This window comes from Pinus tabuliformis, chromosome 3_1, assembly GCF_031772625.1.
Source record: "Pinus tabuliformis cultivar Carrire ecotype Pingquan chromosome 3_1, CPIR1, whole genome shotgun sequence".
Classification (NCBI taxonomy): Eukaryota; Viridiplantae; Streptophyta; class Pinopsida; order Pinales; family Pinaceae; genus Pinus; species Pinus tabuliformis.
In genome coordinates, this window is record NC_142301.1 from 56,036,649 (window position 1) to 56,055,584 (window position 18,936).

The 18,936-nt window shown below is 38.8% G+C and overlaps 1 pseudogene across 1 annotated transcript; it reads left to right on the forward strand.

The window, feature by feature from the left end:
• Positions 1 to 326: 326 nt before the first annotated feature.
• On the forward strand, positions 327 to 9,292 carry LOC149185745 (DNA-directed RNA polymerases II, IV and V subunit 6A-like; annotated as a pseudogene). The gene is made up of 6 exons (XR_016255638.1): positions 327 to 565; positions 940 to 973; positions 1,115 to 1,290; positions 1,688 to 1,739; positions 1,963 to 2,030; positions 8,805 to 9,292. The product of XR_016255638.1 is annotated as a DNA-directed RNA polymerases II, IV and V subunit 6A-like (transcript).
• The last annotated feature ends 9,644 nt before the right edge of the window (positions 9,293 to 18,936 follow it).

The following is an 18,936-nucleotide window of genomic DNA, read 5'->3' on the forward strand; positions in this document are numbered from 1 at the left end:
TCTCTTTTAAACTTAGGCACCAAACCAACTAAACTTACCCCTCATTTAATGCTTAAAATAATATACTAGAGAATCAATTACCTAGAGAACCCCATAGCTCAACCCTTCTTAAGAGTTTGAAATCACTCCTAAGTATGACCTTGTTCTACTTCTCAAAGTAAAATGAAGGTCTCTCCTAACTATGACCTTGTTCTCCTTTTAAGTAATCCATATTGGGAAAACCTCAATTTTGCTTTGACCACGGTGACCTTGCTTTCCTTATAAGAATGCATGTCACAAAAATTATTCCTTCACTATTGCTCACGTCGGGAAAACCTCAATTTTGCTTTGACCACGGTGACCTTGCTTTCCTTATAAGAATTCGTGTCACAAAAATTATTCCTTCACTATTGCTCACCGAGGGCCATTAATTTAAACTCGAAATTCTGCGGCCAATATCATTAAAATCAAAGCGAGTACAATACCCAGTACAAAGCGAGCTGTGTCGTTTTTAGTCTGCTGCGATCACTGCTTTGGAACTCATGGCGGACGAGGACTACAACGATTTCGACGGAGGAGATGTCGGGTAAGATGCCACTGCATGCACAAGTGTTTCAGGGGATATATCTTTTTCTTAAGAGAAGGGTTTGCACCAAGCATTTCCTTTGAGATAAGGGCTAGCGAGGATTTCTTAGACGTCTATAAGAGAGGGTTTTAATGTGTTTCTAAACTCTTTTGCAAGAGAGGGTTTTACTGGGTTTTGAGGGTTTCTCAAGCTTTATATAATAGACGGTCTTTCTGGTTTCGAAGTTATTTGGGTGTTCTTGGTGCGTGCTAATTTAGAGGTTTTAAGACATAGAAACGTGAAAGGTTCTCGAGAACGTTTATACGACTGACATTGTGACACTGATTCGTTACGCCCCTTGGTTTGATAAATTTGTGGTTTTGAAATGCATGCAGATACGAAGAGGAGCCTCCCGAACCTGATATTGAGGTATGCTGTTAACCATTTTCCTTTTGTCTTTTTGTGATTTATGTTCAAAACGGAAACCGGTGGAAACCCTTCTTTGTCAGGATTAATTTGTGCCCAAAATGTCGTGGGTTCTCGGGCTTTCTTAATTTCATTTTTCTGCAGGAAGAGGTAGGGGCAGAGGAAGAGGAACACGAAGAAGTTCCTGTTGATACACTTGGAGGGGCTGATAAAGAACCTGTAGAATAGGAACAGCCAAGCGATAAACCTCGAAAAACCTCAAAGTTCATGACGAAATATGAGCGTGCTAGAATACTAGGCACTCGAGCATTGCAAATCAGGCATGTGTCAATAGGCTATTTTAGGATGGTCAATATCTTCCTGACTCTACATTAGTATATCAATTTAACATGCATAATATATGTTTTGGGAGAGGGGACATGGGTTCATTTTTCTTAGCACTGTTCCCTTTCTTGTTTCTATTAAAGCATGGAACTGTAGAATCAATACTAATCGGGATTAATTCATAATTTAGAGAGTAGGAGATGGCATTGCTCGTATTCATGGTCTTGATGAAGTAATGGTAGGGGAATTAGTGGAATTTGGAGATGGTACAGTAGGCATTGCCCTAAATTTGGGATCGGATAATGTTGGAGCTGTATTCCCAGAAAGCCCATGTTACATCTTAGCTCAAGAATTGTAAATTTTGGTCATCAACTTGACTTTTGCCTGTGGCAGCATGAATGCACCTGTCATGGTCGAACTTGAAGGCGAGACTGATCCATTGGAGGTATATTTGTTTTTGACGGACCTCTGTTTTATTCCTTTTCTTTTTCCATTTTCAATGAATTTCTAGTCATTATGCATTGAGTCATTTTTGAATTGCACATTGAGTTAGGAGCATTTGGTAGGACTTGAAATGATCATTTATCTTTATCTTTTGTCAAGTTTCCAATGCAGTAGTTATTTGAAAAGAGTTTGAAATAGTTTTCCATTTTCTTTGGTGATTGAAGATTGCAATGAAAGAACTCAGAGAGCGGAAGATTCCTTTTACTATTCGCCGCTACTTGCCTGATGGAAGGTGAGATAACTGTACATTGCTTTAGTTCCATGGTATTGTGATGTCCCTGGATGCCTTCCTTGGCCATCCAACACTGTCATCAAGGTTTGTTTCCTTCAAATTAGCATTTATGAGGCCAAATTTAAAATTCAGATCGACAATGTAAAATCGCATTTACAGGCAGATATAAATTGAAAATGGAAATAGCATTGCCCATGCCAAATACATTCCTTACCCATGTATGCATTTAAAATTTTAACCATTCGAGTAGTTCATGTGATCCGCTGATTACATTGAGTATTAACCGCTGGATTCTGATACAGGAGAACCATGGACAGGCACAGCATACTCAGGAAATATTTTTCCATGGAGAGTATTGCAATTCTCAATTGGTCTGGCATCTTTTTGGTGCTCACGAAGCAATTATGCATACAATTGGCATAGCTGAGGCTTGCTTTTCATAGCAGAGATAGAATTAAGCTCTCTTCATCCCACATAGGCAGCTTTATATGCCTTAAAACTTTCAAGTAAACATCTTCCAGACATACTGGATCATAAGTCTGAATTTATGTCAAGTTCCAGGCTTATATTTCCCAAATAAGAACAGAAAACACATATTTTTCAAACACAGCAGTTCCACAGACATCAATTATCAGCATATGAACAGTGACAACCAAATTATTTATCTGTTAAACGGATATACTAATTTCATAGGAGTGGTTTTCCTCCCAACCATAGGCACCACCCTCTGTAGGTGCCACTTTGTAATGAAATAACAAGGGCAAATTTGCTGGCTATGGCTCTGATATTTCTAAACCTGTTCATTTTCCAGAAATCGCAGACAAGGAATTCATATTGCATTCTTTTCTAGTCATAGCAATCCAACGCAATCAATTGGGCCCTTGGGCTATCCCCCTTACCTCCAGTGCTCCATTGCGGACTGGCCAAGGAATTTCCATTGCTGGGAACCAGGTATATCCAAAGAAGTATAGATTAGAATGGGAGAATTACGAATGGGAACAAGCATAACAACAGGCAACCTAACATCCCTCAGCTCTCACACAGGTTTGGCTTCAGCTGCAGTGCCTCAACTTTCAAGGTTCTCCAACCAGGCCATCTCATGGTTTTATAGCATACCCAACCTCAGTTCATGCATGAAATGACTACCTCCATGGCTGGATGATTGAGTCCCCTCTTCCCAAGAGTTTGTATGAACCACTGTTGCAAAATGTGTGAGGTTATTGCCAACATCACATGTTTTTCTGCATCAAACCCTTTGGGGATATTATTGGCAGGAAAAATTTGTGCATTTTTCCTTTGCGATAGCATTGCGCACCTTACAAAAGAGTGTGGTGTTATTGCACACTGTACTAAAAAAGTGCTAGTCCATGGAAAACTCTGTTTTAAAGTGGAGTTTCTGGGTCATTTTGCAAACAGAGTGAGGACAAAGGAGAGCAGAGGAGGAGACCAGTTTGTCTTGAGCCAAGGACAAGGAATTATGTGGCAATGCATTTATTTGATGTTGTTGGTTTAGATGTTTAAAAAATTGAAAAAAAATGAATATATTTGTATTTTTAAAATTTGCCCACATTTCTGGTGTTTTCCCTGATGTAGCTGATATTTTCGTTTCTGGACCCTTGGCGATGTTTTTGCTGATATGGTGTTTTTGCAACATTGGTATGAACTCTACATTTCCATTGTGAGCATGAGCCCTCCCAAGAAACTTGGGAAAACACTTATGGAACACCTAGAGGCTAGGACATAAGAAGCCTTGGGGAGATAAACACATGGCAGGTGAATACATTATTAATTTATTAATCTTTGAACTCGCCCTATTTCCCCACTCATTGGTTCATTGTCCCCAAGTTATAAGTGCACCTTGATAAATTATTACTATTTTATATTAGTGTCCAATATAAACCAAATGGCAACTTACTTACCACTCTTGCTATGTTGCATGCTCGGTATCTGGCCATCTTGTGAATGGGCATTAGATCCTCCTTGTACACTTGAAGCATTAATGCATGCATCGTCTTCAGGGTTCTGTTATTATATTCATGTCCCAAGTACATTGTCCTCGGTGTACTTTTTTAGTAATATCAATTATGTCCCAATTTCACAATCATCCACAGCACTTGTACAATTCCCTTCTTTGTAAACTCAGTCCCTAGGGATATTTAACCCTTCCCATGTTGTGATGCTATCAAGAAGAGTTTAGGCCTTAAGGGTTCTCTTGCCAATTTTGCAACTGAAGCCAATTCTCACCATCTGTCCTCTCTGGACAGATTCATCATTCCATCCATGTCATAGACATATGCCAATATGAGTGATCTTCTTATATTTCAATAATAATTTAAATGGATTCATTATAATAATCATATTCAAATAATTATATGACATGCTCAGATTACTTAGCGTCAGACTTGATTGCGGCAGTCTTGATCATTCTTATGGGCTTACTTCCATTGCCCATCCCTATGTTTGGGAACATTCTACTGCCACATGCATTCTGTCAGAACCCATCCCTATGTTTGGGAACATTCTACTGCAACATGCATTCTGTCCCTCCTGACAGAGTTGTCATCTCATCAATTTCCTTCTTGGTAACCTCCATTCCTTGGGAGATCATGGTTGCCAGAGTCACTAATTCGAAAAACTCCTCCATGGTTGCCTCACTATTGTTAAATTGCTCAGAGGCCTGTTCAGCATTGTGGTCAACACAGATGTGTTCCTTGTGGAGCCCAAGTATGAGTGTAGAGTAAATGGTAAGAGTGGGAATGATATCTTTTCTTTCCATAGCATTAAATCACCTTCATTGCAAGCTACAATGGTTTTTGAATTATATATGGCCTCATGAGAAATAGTGGCGTCTAATTCCATTTCTGTGCACAGTTTTAAATCTTCATCCAAACAGCCTTATATGCAGTGTGCACCATTGATTATTACTGTGCAAGCAGCTTCAATTGCCACAATTCCCTTCTTTAGTGCTGCCCTTAAAGGCTTGTATGATTCTTTCACCTGACCTTTTTTGCATAGTAGATTGGTGACAGTTGATCAACTAGAGGGAGTTGGAAATCTGGATTTTGCCTTCATTTCAGTGTAAAGCTTTTGATCTTTGTATTCTTAAAAGCTTGTATGATTCTTTCACTTGACCTTTTTTGCATGGTAGACTGAGGACAGCTGATCAATTAGAGGGAGTTGGCAATCTGGATTTTGCCCTCATTTCACTGTAAAGCTTCTGATCTTTGCATTCCATAATGAAAATTTAAGGCTCCTTGTGCACCTCCTTTAACAGTTAGAAATCACCATCTTACTGTAAGTTTGGGCATTAGGAAAATAAACCTATCTTTCTATCATCACAATAAGCACTAGCACTTTGTAGTTACTGCATTGACAAGCAAGCTAACCTCAATCCTGTTGGCACGAAATTGGTCACACTTTCAAATGCTAATGAAAATGAACAGTAGATAAAACATAGCTGTAGGATTTTGATACCATTGTTGCAAGGTTGACTCTATTGAATCCATGAAAGACTCTTCAAGCCAACCCTCAGGGAAGGAAAACATGAGCTCCATTACTCAACATCTCTTTGAATTCAATAATATACTCTTCATTTCATATCAGCCAACAAGAAAATCAACAGGGGCTCTGACAATTTGTTGCTTAAACATGTAATCAGACACAGCATGCCTTAGTTTAATGTTCTGGTGACAACCCTGATAGGTTGATACCCTGAGTGATTTGTTCAGTGTTTTGAGAGCTTTCACATGGACATGTACAATGTGTCTTTCCTAAAACTGATGCATGGACGGAAACACCATGAACATTCATCTCCTTCTGCTGAGACTTATTACAGTTAATGCAATCGTCTGTTTTATCCAAAACAGCCTCCATAATTTTTTACAGTATATTTATTACTCGAGAAGCATGTGATGTCACGAGTGCTACATGGGTGCAATGACTTCCTCCATTTACTGTAGTGCAAATTTAGTATTAGAACATACCCTGTTGCCTTTGACTTGAAAGACAATCTATCCAACTCAGTAGAAATATCTGCTGTATGTGGATGTGACACGTCTCCCGCAACAAAAAATGCACCTTTTTATTGATCTCAATCCAATTGCGTTTGGTATCCTTTTCACCCTTCTATTTTCAATGTCATCACATCTACCAACTACATAATGCCTAAGAGAAGTGCAATGTGTAACTTTTGTAGAGTCCAACTCAAAAATGGTTTCTGATACCCGTTCTGCTAACTTGATTTTATGTATTCTGCAGTCAGCAAGCAGACAAATCCATATAGTAGCATTGGTTTTTAATTGTCTTTATCGTCATTTAAGGGTCTGGCCCAACCAACAAGATCAATCATGCAGCTGTAGACTCCCATAACAGTTAGGCATGCAAACTTCCATACTTTCTAACAGATTCATGGTTTTGCCCTGATTACTTTATCCAGAACCATAATGATCCTTTAAGAAAATATCTTTTAAATAATAACATTCATTTATGATTTTGTAACCCACCCATTAATTGACCAGCACACTGGCTCCATCTCTTCCACATTGTTGTAAACAAGCTCCTTTTCTAGAAGTATACTCACTGCATTATTCCTCTCATCCATTAGGGAACACTTTCTCCAGTTATGAGAAAAGAAATATAAATATACACAAGCCTCTCACCATCATTCTATCTGATCCCAAATATCCATATTTGGAAATTTTATAATACTTAATTTGCCTTCTGATAGCTACAGCCAAACTATTATCGAAGCTATAGTAGTGAAAGCCTCACTCTGAATAGAAAACTTAAACTCAAGATTGGAGAAATACAAGGAAGGCACAAAGGATAAATATAGTGCCGTGATGAGCACATTTACGCTACTGCGGCAAATATTTTGAGAGTGAAATAATCCATATGCACATCAAATAGCATGCATGTCTTTCTGTGTTCTGGTCAAACACTGACTTGTTATTTCCAAGTACCTCCATTCTTGTTTCACATATGATCCAAATTTGGGTACCATATCACTCTTCATATCTCACCAAGGTTGCTGGCAGGGCACAAAGGATAAATATAGTGGTGTGATGAGCACATTTACGCTACTCCGGCAAATATTTTCAGAGTGAAATAATCCATATGCACTCCATCAAATAGCATGCATGTCTTTCTGTGTTCTGGTCAAACACTGACTTGTTATTTCCAAGTACCTCCATTCTTGTTTCACATATGATCCAAATTTGGGTACCATATCACTCTTCATATCTCACCAAGGTTGCTGGCAGCTCTGGGTTGCTGTTCTAATTCGTCATCTCAATTTTGTCTTTTGTTAGTCCATACATGTCAAATGAATTTCTCTCCAGACCATTTCTCTCAAAGAAAACAATAAAAGCGCATTTTAAGTTCTTATTCTGTTACGAGTTGCTGCCACTTTGGTTCCCCTTGGCTTTGAATCCAGTGTTCTGGTTTTCTGCTTTGAAAATTGGATTAAACCCACTTCTGACTATAAGCATAATTTTTCTCATCAAATGCATATTATGATAAACAAATAGATTAATCCCATAAATTATATCTGCTAAAGACAAATAACTTGATTCTGCTCCACATCCAGAGCTGGCAAGTTCACTGAAACTCTATACTGAGAACACCTTCAGGTTATTCATCTTGAAGCTTTGCTACCCTGGGGGTTAGTGCATGAATGTGCTCATAAGAGTGGATTCCTGCATTTTCCCTCGCTGCAAGATCATCATTTTTGCTTAAAACCTGCTAGGTCGTTTAACACTTCAAAATTATCCATTTTTCTTTATATAGCTCTGTAGGTGTCATATTTATTCTTTTCTTCGATGTGTATAAAACATCACTATTCCTGAGTTGGATGGAAGCCTGATGCAAGTCTACTGCACAGCAGATGATGGGAGAATGCTGGAAATAATAATCGATTGGGTTTCACTCCTACAAGGTACCCTTGCTGGAATATTTTCAGAGCTTCATCACAATTATCATTTTGGGTATGCCAGCTATTATAATAGCCCATGCGCACATGTTTGGTTTGTATTTTGTCAAGCACTTGGAGTGCATATTTTAATTCCATTGCCGAGTACATGCTGGTAAGTGCCCATTGCCGAGTACATGCTGGTAAGTGCTAGGATATTATCTCTCAAAGCCCATGCTTAGCAAGTTGGCAAGCACCTGCTTACCCTGTGCTGAGTCTTTTATGCTTGTACACTCTTTCAAATAACCTGTCTCCTTCATCAACTCTGCTTTGCCCGACTAAACTATCCATTGTTTGTTAAGAAGGCCATGTCTCAACTCACTGAATGAAAGTGGGTCAGGATCTTCATTCACCAAGCCACGACTTTGCCGTGGAGATAGCATAAGCTCCTTCTGGTCTCTTCCTACACGTCCATATTCTTATTCACTTTGATATTTCCATTCTCCTGCTTTGAAGGCATGCTAGGTACTACTCAGAATATGGACATGTAATATTGGTCATTTAGAGAGGCAGTAAAATGGTGCTTGAAGTTTGAACAATACATATTCTTTTGTTAATATGTTTGATATGGATTTAGTTATGTACATTTGCTACATTCGTTAACAATTTCCTGGAAACCGTTCCGTTAGATATAGTAGTTATAATTGACCTTTTCTTTTCAGCATATAGCGATGTAATACTAGTCTTACAATGGCATTAAGATGGTACTTGAAAATACATGCGTAGATTCTTGTGTTAATATGTTTGATATGGATTAGTTATGTCAATTTGCCACATTTGCTAACAATTTCTTGGAAAATATTCAGTTATGAAGATTGGGGTGTTGATGAGCTTATTGTTGAAGATTCATGGAGAAGACAAGTTGGTGGTGATTGAATGCCTTCTGGAGCTGAACTGGCAGTTCATGTGGTGCTCTTGACAGCGCATTTGGTGGTAATTTGAGAGACTTCAAATTTTCAGGCAAGAAAGGCGCAAGAACTGTACATTGACTTTTGTACTCTTTGAGCTGTTGTTTGGTTGTTTTTAAGAGCTGATCAGTTTTGTTCACTTAAGGCCTTATCAAGTAGGTTTATATAAACCATTTGCAGTCATAGTTTGGCTGCAACTTTTGCATGATTGGAACTTGTTTAATTCAGGGCACTTGTGAAGTTTTACTTCCGATTTTGCGAGGACAATATCTGTGCTCTTGTATTTGTTAGGATGGATGCAAAACATGGCAGTGTAATATTCGAACGGTATTATTAAGAAAGGCTTTAGGTCGGCTGGTAGGTGAATTTTAAATGTAATATGTAGAGATGTATTATTAGATGGTGGTTGATTGAAAAAATTCATTGTACTGTAAGGTCCATGCTTGTGACATGTGCTGTGAAAACATAATAGTGTTTACTTTGTTAATTATGGACAAATAATAATTTACAGCAATATTTAGAAGTGTATGCATGTTGCTAGAAATGTCACCGTCATATGTTTACTGTGACAATTACAAATATAGGTGTCATTTTTGTGCACAATTCACAGTTGTATTTTGAATGGTAGAAACAAGTGTGGTATTTTATCGAGTTAAATTTGTTAGTGTCTGTTGGTTGTATTACCGTCTTATGTTGTATAGATGGACATGATATCCTTTTCTTAAAAATATTTAAAGTGAAAATGTCAAGATTGATGTTTAATGATATTCCTGTAAAAATATTCGAAGGAAAAATGTATTGATGTTTAATAATAATTTTTTCAAGTATTCAAAGTTTTAAGGATTTTATATATTTAAAGTAAGATGTATTTTTGGTTGTGTAGATGGACATGATATTTTTGTAAAAATATTCAGAAGGAAAATGTCAAACTGTAAAACTGTAAGATTGATGTTTAATGATATTTTTGTAAAAACATTTGATTGTCGAACTGTAAGATTATGCAGAAGGAAAATGTCAAACTGTAAGATTGATGTTTAATGACATCTTTGTAAAAATATTCGAAGGAAAAATGTCAAATATAACTATAAGATTGATGTTTAATAATATTTTTATAAAATTATTTGAAGTTTTAAGGATTTTATATAGTTGTTTTTTTAAAGTAAAATAATTTTATAAAATTTAGATAAATCTTTTTTTTGTTGAAGGTTTAGGTTGTAAGAATCTTGCTTGAGGTTTAGGTTGAAGAATTGAACCTCGTTCCAATTACAGGATGACAATAATATTGTGAACCCCAAATCCTGTATGACAGAAAGTATAAGTTCTATTAAACGAGAGTGGAAGTTTTGGTTGATCAAATAACTAACTCTGCAGCAACAACATTATTAATCATTCCGAGTGGAAACCAAATTATGAAGATTTGCTTATGGGTATCAAGCTTTAGCATATACAGAAAAGCCGAACCTAATTGCTTTTGCCTGAAAATGTAGTAATGAAATAGATGTTAATTGTAAATAATGAAAAAAAGGATGGGCAATGGTTTTATGAAATTTCATTTAATTTTTCAAGCTTTAGCATACAGAAATGCCTAACCTAGTTGCTTTTCCCAGAAAATGTAGTAATGCTGGTCATTCTGAGGCTTACAACATGAAATAGATTTTAATTATAAATAATGAAAAAAAAGATAGGTAATGGTTTTATGAAATCTTATTTAAATTTTCATCTCATTTTAGAGCATTGTGTTATATGAAGAGATTGAATGTTGTTTCTTGCAACCCTATTTGTAAATGACACTGTTTCTACAATTAATTATTATGAAATTTGAGAATATAGAGGTGCTATTCACCCAACTTAGATAGTGTAGTGAGGCACTCACAGGTTTTATGTTTTCTACATCAGCGGTCAGTCACAATTTTTTTGGTTTGTTTGTGCTATTTGGATTTTGGCATAGTGGCATGGTGGACAACTCATGGCCCCTTTCACAAATGCAATTCCAACAACATTTTGATTAAAAATTTGCCCCATGTTTACTAAAATAGCCTTTTTTTTTTGGTTTAAACCAACCTATTACATTTTTTCATTATTTTGATTTGAAACTGGCATTGCTTTTTTCTACTCGACATCCATACAACTCACGGTATGTTCTGGGCTGTTCTTTTGTATTGGATAACATACTTCATCATGAATGGATTTTTCTCTCTTTAATAATTGTATATATTTTTGAAATCCGACGTGAGAAATGTAGGCTTCAAATACTTGCATTGCCATTTGTGTGGAAACCCATGCCTATGAAGGTATTTAATAGTTTTAAGAGGTATTACTTGTTATTAGATAAAAATCTTCAATATGACCGCAGTGTTTCTTTAGAGGCCAGCAACAGTTTTTGAATTTTGCGAGCTAAGCTTTTTTATTATTATTGTAAGTTACGGTTTTCTTCAATGCCAACCCTTTTTTCTTTATCCTTTAGTATTGGATAGAGAGCTCTAGAGCCATATTACTAAAAAAACAGACACAAAATCGAATGCAATAAGGGATTATGTAAGAAAACAGTAATAGGTTTCACACAGCTCATGTTTTATGATTTGCTTAGGTTTTATTAAAATATTATTATAAAAACAAATCAAACACAAAAACCACAAACAAACAAGAGAATTTAGAAAAGAGAAATGCTTCTTAAATATCAAATGAAAAGAGCAATCTATTGATTCGATGATTTTTTCTAGCCAGTGAAAAGATGGGAGCCTTGCATGTAAAATACATTAGAGTGTAGATGATAGTCAATATCTAATGAAAGTATGTCAAGATAAAAGAAATGTATACAAAACTCTCAATGATGAAATACACATTTTCTACCATGTCCTTTTATAGTAAAGAAATGACACCAACGTAATGTGCATAGACATATTTTAAACACAAAATGGAAAGCAAAGAGGGCATGATGCAAGAATAGATAAGAACTGTAGCCAGCCGAGAGTATAGTCACTTTATATGTCATCACCAAGAACAGTCGCTACATATATATACACAGGATATTACGAAGAGCAGTCACTCTATGTATATATATATACAACCCTTTAATACCTTTCGAGAGTAATCATATCAATTTCAGAGAGACCGTCGACAGATATTCCAGATTTCTGATATTCTAGAGACACTGCATGTGTATAAATATTACAGATTTTTGAGATCCTCGCGTTCCATTCTTCATTGACCATAACGTGAAATGATCCGCAGACTTCCGAGAGTTATAATATTATGATTGATCACTTCACCGAGATATCCGGTGTGTATTTATACTATTTTCGTTGACTAATAGATGATCCCAAACTTGTTCTTTTAGACTTCACGTCACACCTTATATATATGGGCAACGAAAGCACCAATGATGTGAACCGTTAACAAGCGCGAGAGAGACCACCAGTGATGTCAATGGTTCTCAAGGCACTGCTAGTACAATCCACAAAGTGTGAAGAATGATTTGGAGTCGAACACTTGTGAAATCACTCGATCGAAGACCAATGATGCAACCTTGTCGTCAAATGTGAAGAACTTGCAATTGAGGCATGCAAGTTTTAAGGTACCAGAAAGGAGTCTCTAGGTCAACTTACCGGATAATGAGTTGAAGTCGACAGGAAGCAACCGGTCGAAGGAGGGCTATAATGTTTCCCACATCATGGACGTGAGACAAAGGAACAAGATAAATGTGAATAAGACAGAGAATTTGAGGAAGGTGTGTAAGGCTACAAAATCAGAAGGATTTAAGCTCTTGAACATATCGGCGACACGACTCTGGAATTTGGCAACATTTTGGCACCAAGGGATCAAAGGTCATGACGATGCAGTAGGGATTAGATAGAATGAGGTAAAATGAATAACCCAAAACCCAGAACGCCAACGATAGAATGAGGATATCCCAACCCGACACGAAGCAGAAAGAGTGTCGATGTCCAAGAGCGACAAGTTGCCGTAATAACTAATAAAATCAACATAATGTTTCCAAATTTCCCCCCACCATTTCTGGCGAGTACCCTAGTGATTTTTGAAACACAAGCTTGAAGGGGATATCATATGTTTGTAATGTAAATTCATCATTCAGACGAATCCGACCTAGTGATTTTTAACGAGCCATAAGAAGGAGAAGCTCGATCTCGTCATGGTGGCGAGTCCAATGTCATTAGGGTTTAACAAGTCTGACATAGGTAAAAGTTTTTTTCATGTTTAAGTTTGAAAAAGACATGGAAAAGGAAACTCCAAAGGTCCCTTTTCGTAAATTTGTCCATTCAATCCGAAAATGTAGAAAATAATATCCAAGGGAACCTATTGACCACGAAAGATCAACGTATACCTTTTTCGTAAATAATCTATCCTAGCCCAAAAAGGGGTAAACGTGCACTGGGTAGATGACAAAACCTCGACGATCTTTTCATGTTTCGAGAGTCAGAAAAGAGCTTAAAGATGACTCCAAGAGGGACTTTTTCGTGTTTTTACCGAGTCTGAAAAAGTATAAAATATAACTCGCAGGGTAGTCACCAGGGTTCGCGAAACCTGTTGCTGCACAAAAACAAGCGTAAGATCAATCTTTGATATAAAAACATGTGAAATAGACGAAAACCCTAATTTACAAACCCTAATTTGACCAAAAAGGCTTATCATTTAGTAAAAATCAAATTACTTTTCACCATTTTACCTCAGAGTGAAAAATTTACCCTTGTGCATTCAAAATTTCAACAGTCGACTGGAGAAAGATCAACAACTTGTCAGCGAATTCGTCCGGTCCAGGTAGGCTCTAATCGATTTCCTGCATATTTACATAGATAATACTTCGTTTTTAATGGTATTAGCCGCCTCTGAGGAAGGATTTAGGGCCAGCATATTCGCAGCGGTCGTCGCGAGTCGCCAGCTTGGGACCGCGACGACCCAAAATCTTCCACGGGGAGAAAATGGGGTCTTCGCGACTGTACACGAAAAAGTCGCGAAGATCCTGATTTTTCCGAACGATTGATTTTGGCTCGATGCACTTGTTTTAAAAACAGGCACGCCGAGCGCTGATTCTTAATATTTCTCAAAACTGAAGCCATTCCCTTGGATTTTAAATACAAGCAAAGTACTTATAATCCTTTATGTGTGTGTGTAGGAAGAAAAATGGTGATTGAGTGGAAGGAACGAGAGCATAGTGGCGATGATGAATTAGCCATAGGAGACCAAAATTGCCTGGATGAGCTCCAGAACTGTGGTCTGCTGAAATTTTTCATGGTGCCGAGTCCGAGGGCACAAGCGGACTTACTCCAATATTTGGTTGGAGCGTGGGATTCGAATGAGGTTAAGCTCAACATCCAAGGGCAAGAGCTGGAGATTGAGGCAGCAATCATTTACTTCTTGACAGGGTTGTCACAGAGGGGGGAAAGGCCTTGCATGACCGGGACTCGGATCATTGGAGAAACCATGGACATGATGATGGGAAGATTGTGTCCAGAGGCAGAGAAGTCAGATAAGGGTGGAAAGCTCAAGATTGCTACTGTCAGAGACTTGTCTCTTCGTGTCCTCCTCTCGACCATCACTAAAGCAACTGGCTCACAGGCCCCACATGAGGCCACCAAAACCTTACTCCGGCTCGCATCCGACTATATGGATCGCACCGTCTTCAACTGTGTCGAGTTCGTGGATGATAACATGAAACGACAATTAACAAAGTGCCAGCGAGGGGACGTAAAACAGTTCGGGTATGTGTCCATACTGGTATCATTCATCCTTGAGCGCCTTCCTATCTTTCAGAGACAGCAAGCAGTCGTAGCATGGTCAATTCCGCGGGAGCCACATATGACTCGGTGGGCGCTGCTGATGCCCCGAGGAGGTGGGGGTCAACATATGTCATGGAGACCCTAGTTTTTCCAATGGTTGGATCGCCAACTTGTCATTGTCAAGGACTGGGCATACGCTGGGATAGATTTCAAGGGTGATCCGGAGTTAGTATTCCCTCCTGGGGAACACTGGGACCTTAGAGGTAACAAATTTTGATTTTTAAATATTTTGTAATTTTTATCATTTTTTATATATGTTCTGATCACTATGTTTCAATCTTGCAGATGTTGGGCCAGAAAGGCCTGTAGGTTTATCTCCGATTGCTCGGAGAGTTGAGCCGGAGTTTGAGGTTCCTCCTCTCGTGAAGAATGATTTGGAGTCGAACACTTGTGAAATCACTCGATCGAAGACCAATGATGCAACCTTGTCGTCAAATGTGAAGAACTTGCAATTGAGGCATGCAAGTTTTAAGGTACCAGAAAGGAGTCTCTAGGTCAACTTACCGGATAATGAGTTGAAGTCGACAGGAAGCAAACGGTCGAAGGAGGGCTATAATGTTTCCCACATCATGGACGTGAGACAAAGGAACAAGATAAATGTGAATAAGACAGAGAATTTGAGGAAGGTGTGTAAGGCTACAAAAATCAGAAGGATTTAAGCTCTTGAACATATCGGCGACACGACTCTGGAATTTGGCAACATTTTGGTACCAAGGGATCAAAGGTCATGACGATGCAGTAGGGATTAGATGGAATGAGGTAAAATGAATAACCCAAAACCCAGAAGGCCAACGATAGAATGAGGATATCCCAACCCGACACGAAGCAGAAAGAGTGTCGATGTCCAAGAGCGACAAGTTGCCGTAATAACTAATACAATCAACAGAATGTTTCCAAATTTCCCCCCACCATTTCTGGCGAGTACCCTAATTATTTTTGAAACACAAGCTTGAAGGGGATATCATATGCTTGTAATGTAAATTCATCATTCAGACGAATCCGACCTAGTGATTTTTAACGAGCCATAAGAAGGAGAAGCTCGATCTCGTCATGGTGGCGAGTCCAATGTCATTAGGGTTTAACAAGTCTGACATAGGTAAAACTCAGAGTTTTTTTCATGTTTAAGTTTGAAAAAGACATGGAAAAGGAAACTCCAAAGGTCCCTTTTCGTAAATTTGTCCATTCAATCCGAAAATGTAGAAAATAATATCCAAGGGAACCTATTGACCACGAAAGATCAACGTATACCTTTTTCGTAAATAATCTATCCTAGCCCAAAAAGGGGTAAACGTGCACTGGGTAGATGACAAAACCTCGACGATCTTTTCATGTTTCGAGAGTCAGAAAAGAGCTTAAAGATGACTCCAAGAGGGACTTTTTCGTGTTTTTACCGAGTCTGAAAAAGTATAAAATGTAACTCGCAGGGTAGTCATCAGGGTTCGCGAAACCTGTTGCTGCACAAAAACAAGCGTAAGATCAATCTTTGATATAAAAACATGTGAAATAGACGAAAACCCTAATTTACAAACCCTAATTTGACCAAAAAGGCTTATCATTTAGTAAAAATCAAATTACTTTTCACCATTTTACCTCAGAGTGAAAAATTTACCCTTGTGCATTCAAAATTTCAACAGTCCACTGGAGAAAGATCAACAACTTGCCAGCGAATTGGTCCGGTCCAGGTAAGCTCTAATCGATTTCCTGCATATTTACATAGATAATACTTCGTTTTTAATGGTATTAGCCGCCTCTGAGGAAGGATTTAGGGCCAGCATATTCGCAGCGGTCGTCGCGAGTCGCCAGCTTGGGACCGCGACGACCCAAAATCTTCCACGGGGAGAAAATGAGGTCTTCGCGACTGTACACGGAAAAGTCGCGAAGATCCTGATTTTTCCGAACGGTTGATTTTGGCTCGGTGCACTTGTTTGAAAAACAGGCACGCCGAGCGCTGATTCTTAATATTTCTCAAAACTGAAGCCATTTCCTTGGATTTTAAATACAAGCAAAGTACTTATAATCCTTTATGTGTGTGTGCAGGAAGAAAAATGGTGATTGAGTGGAAGGAACGAGAGCATAGTGGCGATGATGAATTAGCCATGGGAGACCAAAATTGCCTGGATGAGCTCCAGAACTGTGGTCTGCTGAAATTTTTCATGGTGCCTAGTCCGAGGGCACAAGCGGACTTACTCCAATATTTGGTTGGAGCGTGGGATTCGAATGAGGTTAAGCTCAACATCCAAGGGCAAGAGCTGGAGATTGACGCAGCAATCATTTACTTCTTGACAGGGTTGTCACGGAGGGGGGAAAGGCCTTGCATGACTGGGACTCGGATCATTGGAGAAACCATGGACATGATGATGGGAAGACTGTGTCCAGAGGCAGAGAAGTCAGATAAGGGTGGAAAGCTCAAGATTGCTACTGTCAGAGACTTGTCTCTCCGTGTCCTCCTCTCGACCATCACTAAAGCAACTGGCTCACAGGCCCCACATGAGGCCACCAAAACCCAACTCCGGCTGGCAGCCGACTATATGGATCCCACCGTCTTCAACTGGGTCGAGGTCGTGGCTGATAACATGAAACGACAATTAACAAAGTGCCAGCGAGGGGACGTAAAACAGTTCGGGTATGGGTCCATCCTGGTATCATTCATCCTTGAGCGCCTTCCTATCTTTCAGAGACAGGAAGCAGTCGTAGCATGGTCAACTCCGCGGGAGCCACAGATGACTCGGTGGGCGCTGCTGATGCCCGAGGAGGTGGGGGTCAACATATGTCATGGAGACCCTAGTTTTTCCAATGGTTGGATCGCCAACTTGTCATTGTCAAGGACTGGGCATACGCTGGGATAGATTTCAAGGGTGATCCGGAGTTAGTATTCCCTCCTGGGGAACACTGGGACCTTAGAGGTAACAAATTTTGATTTTTAAATATTTTGTAATTTTTATCATTTTTTATATATGTTCTGATCACTATGTTTCAATCTTGCAGATGTTGGGCCAGAAAGGCCTGTAGGTTTATCTCCGATTGCTCGGAGAGTTGAGCCGGAGTTTGAGGTTCCTCCTCTCGTGAAGAATGATTTGGAGTCGAACACTTGTGAAATCACTCGATCGAAGACCAATGATGCAACCTTGTCGTCAAATGTGAAGAACTTGCAATTGAGGCATGCAAGTTTTAAGGTACCAGAAAGGAGTCTCTAGGTCAACTTACCGGATAATGAGTTGAAGTCGACAGGAAGCAACCGGTCGAAGGAGGGCTATAATGTTTCCCACATCATGGACGTGAGACAAAGGAACAAGATAAATGTGAATAAGACAGAGAATTTGAGGAAGGTGTGTAAGGCTACAAAATCAGAAGGATTTAAGCTCTTGAACATATCGGCGACACGACTCTGGAATTTGGCAACATTTTGGTACCAAGGGATCAAAGGTCATGATGATGCAGTAGGGATTAGATAGAATGAGGTAAAATGAATAACCCAAAACCCAGAACGCCAACGATAGAATGAGGATATCCCAACCCGACACGAAGCAGAAAGAGTGTCGATGTCCAAGAGCGACAAGTTGCCGTAATAACTAATACAATCAACATAATGTTTCCAAATTTCCCCCCACCATTTCTGGCGAGTACCCTAGTGATTTTTGAAACACAAGCTTGAAGGGGATATCATATGTTTGTAATGTAAATTCATCATTCAGACGAATCCGACCTAGTGATTTTTAACGAGCCATAAGAAGGAGAAGCTCGATCTCGTCATGGTGGCGAGTCCAATGTCATTAGGGTTTAACAAGTCTGACATAGGTAAAACTCAGAGTTTTTTTCATGTTTAAGTTTGAAAAAGACATGGAAAAGGAAACTCCAAAGGTCCCTTTTCGTAAATTTGTCCATTCAATCCGAAAATGTAGAAAATAATATCCAAGGGAACCTATTGACCACGAAAGATCAACGTATACCTTTTTCGTAAATAATCTATCCTAGCCCAAAAAGGGGTAAACGTGCACTGGGTAGATGACAAAACCTCGACGATATTTTCATGTTTCGAGAGTCAGAAAAGAGTTTAAAGATGACTCCAAGAGGGACTTTTTCGTGTTTTTACCGAGTCTGAAAAAGTATAAAATGTAACTCGCAGGGTAGTCATCAGGGTTCGCGAAACCTGTTGCTGCACAAAAACAAGAGTAAGATCAATCTTTGATATAAAAATATGTGAAATAGACGAAAACCCTAATTTACAAACCCTAATT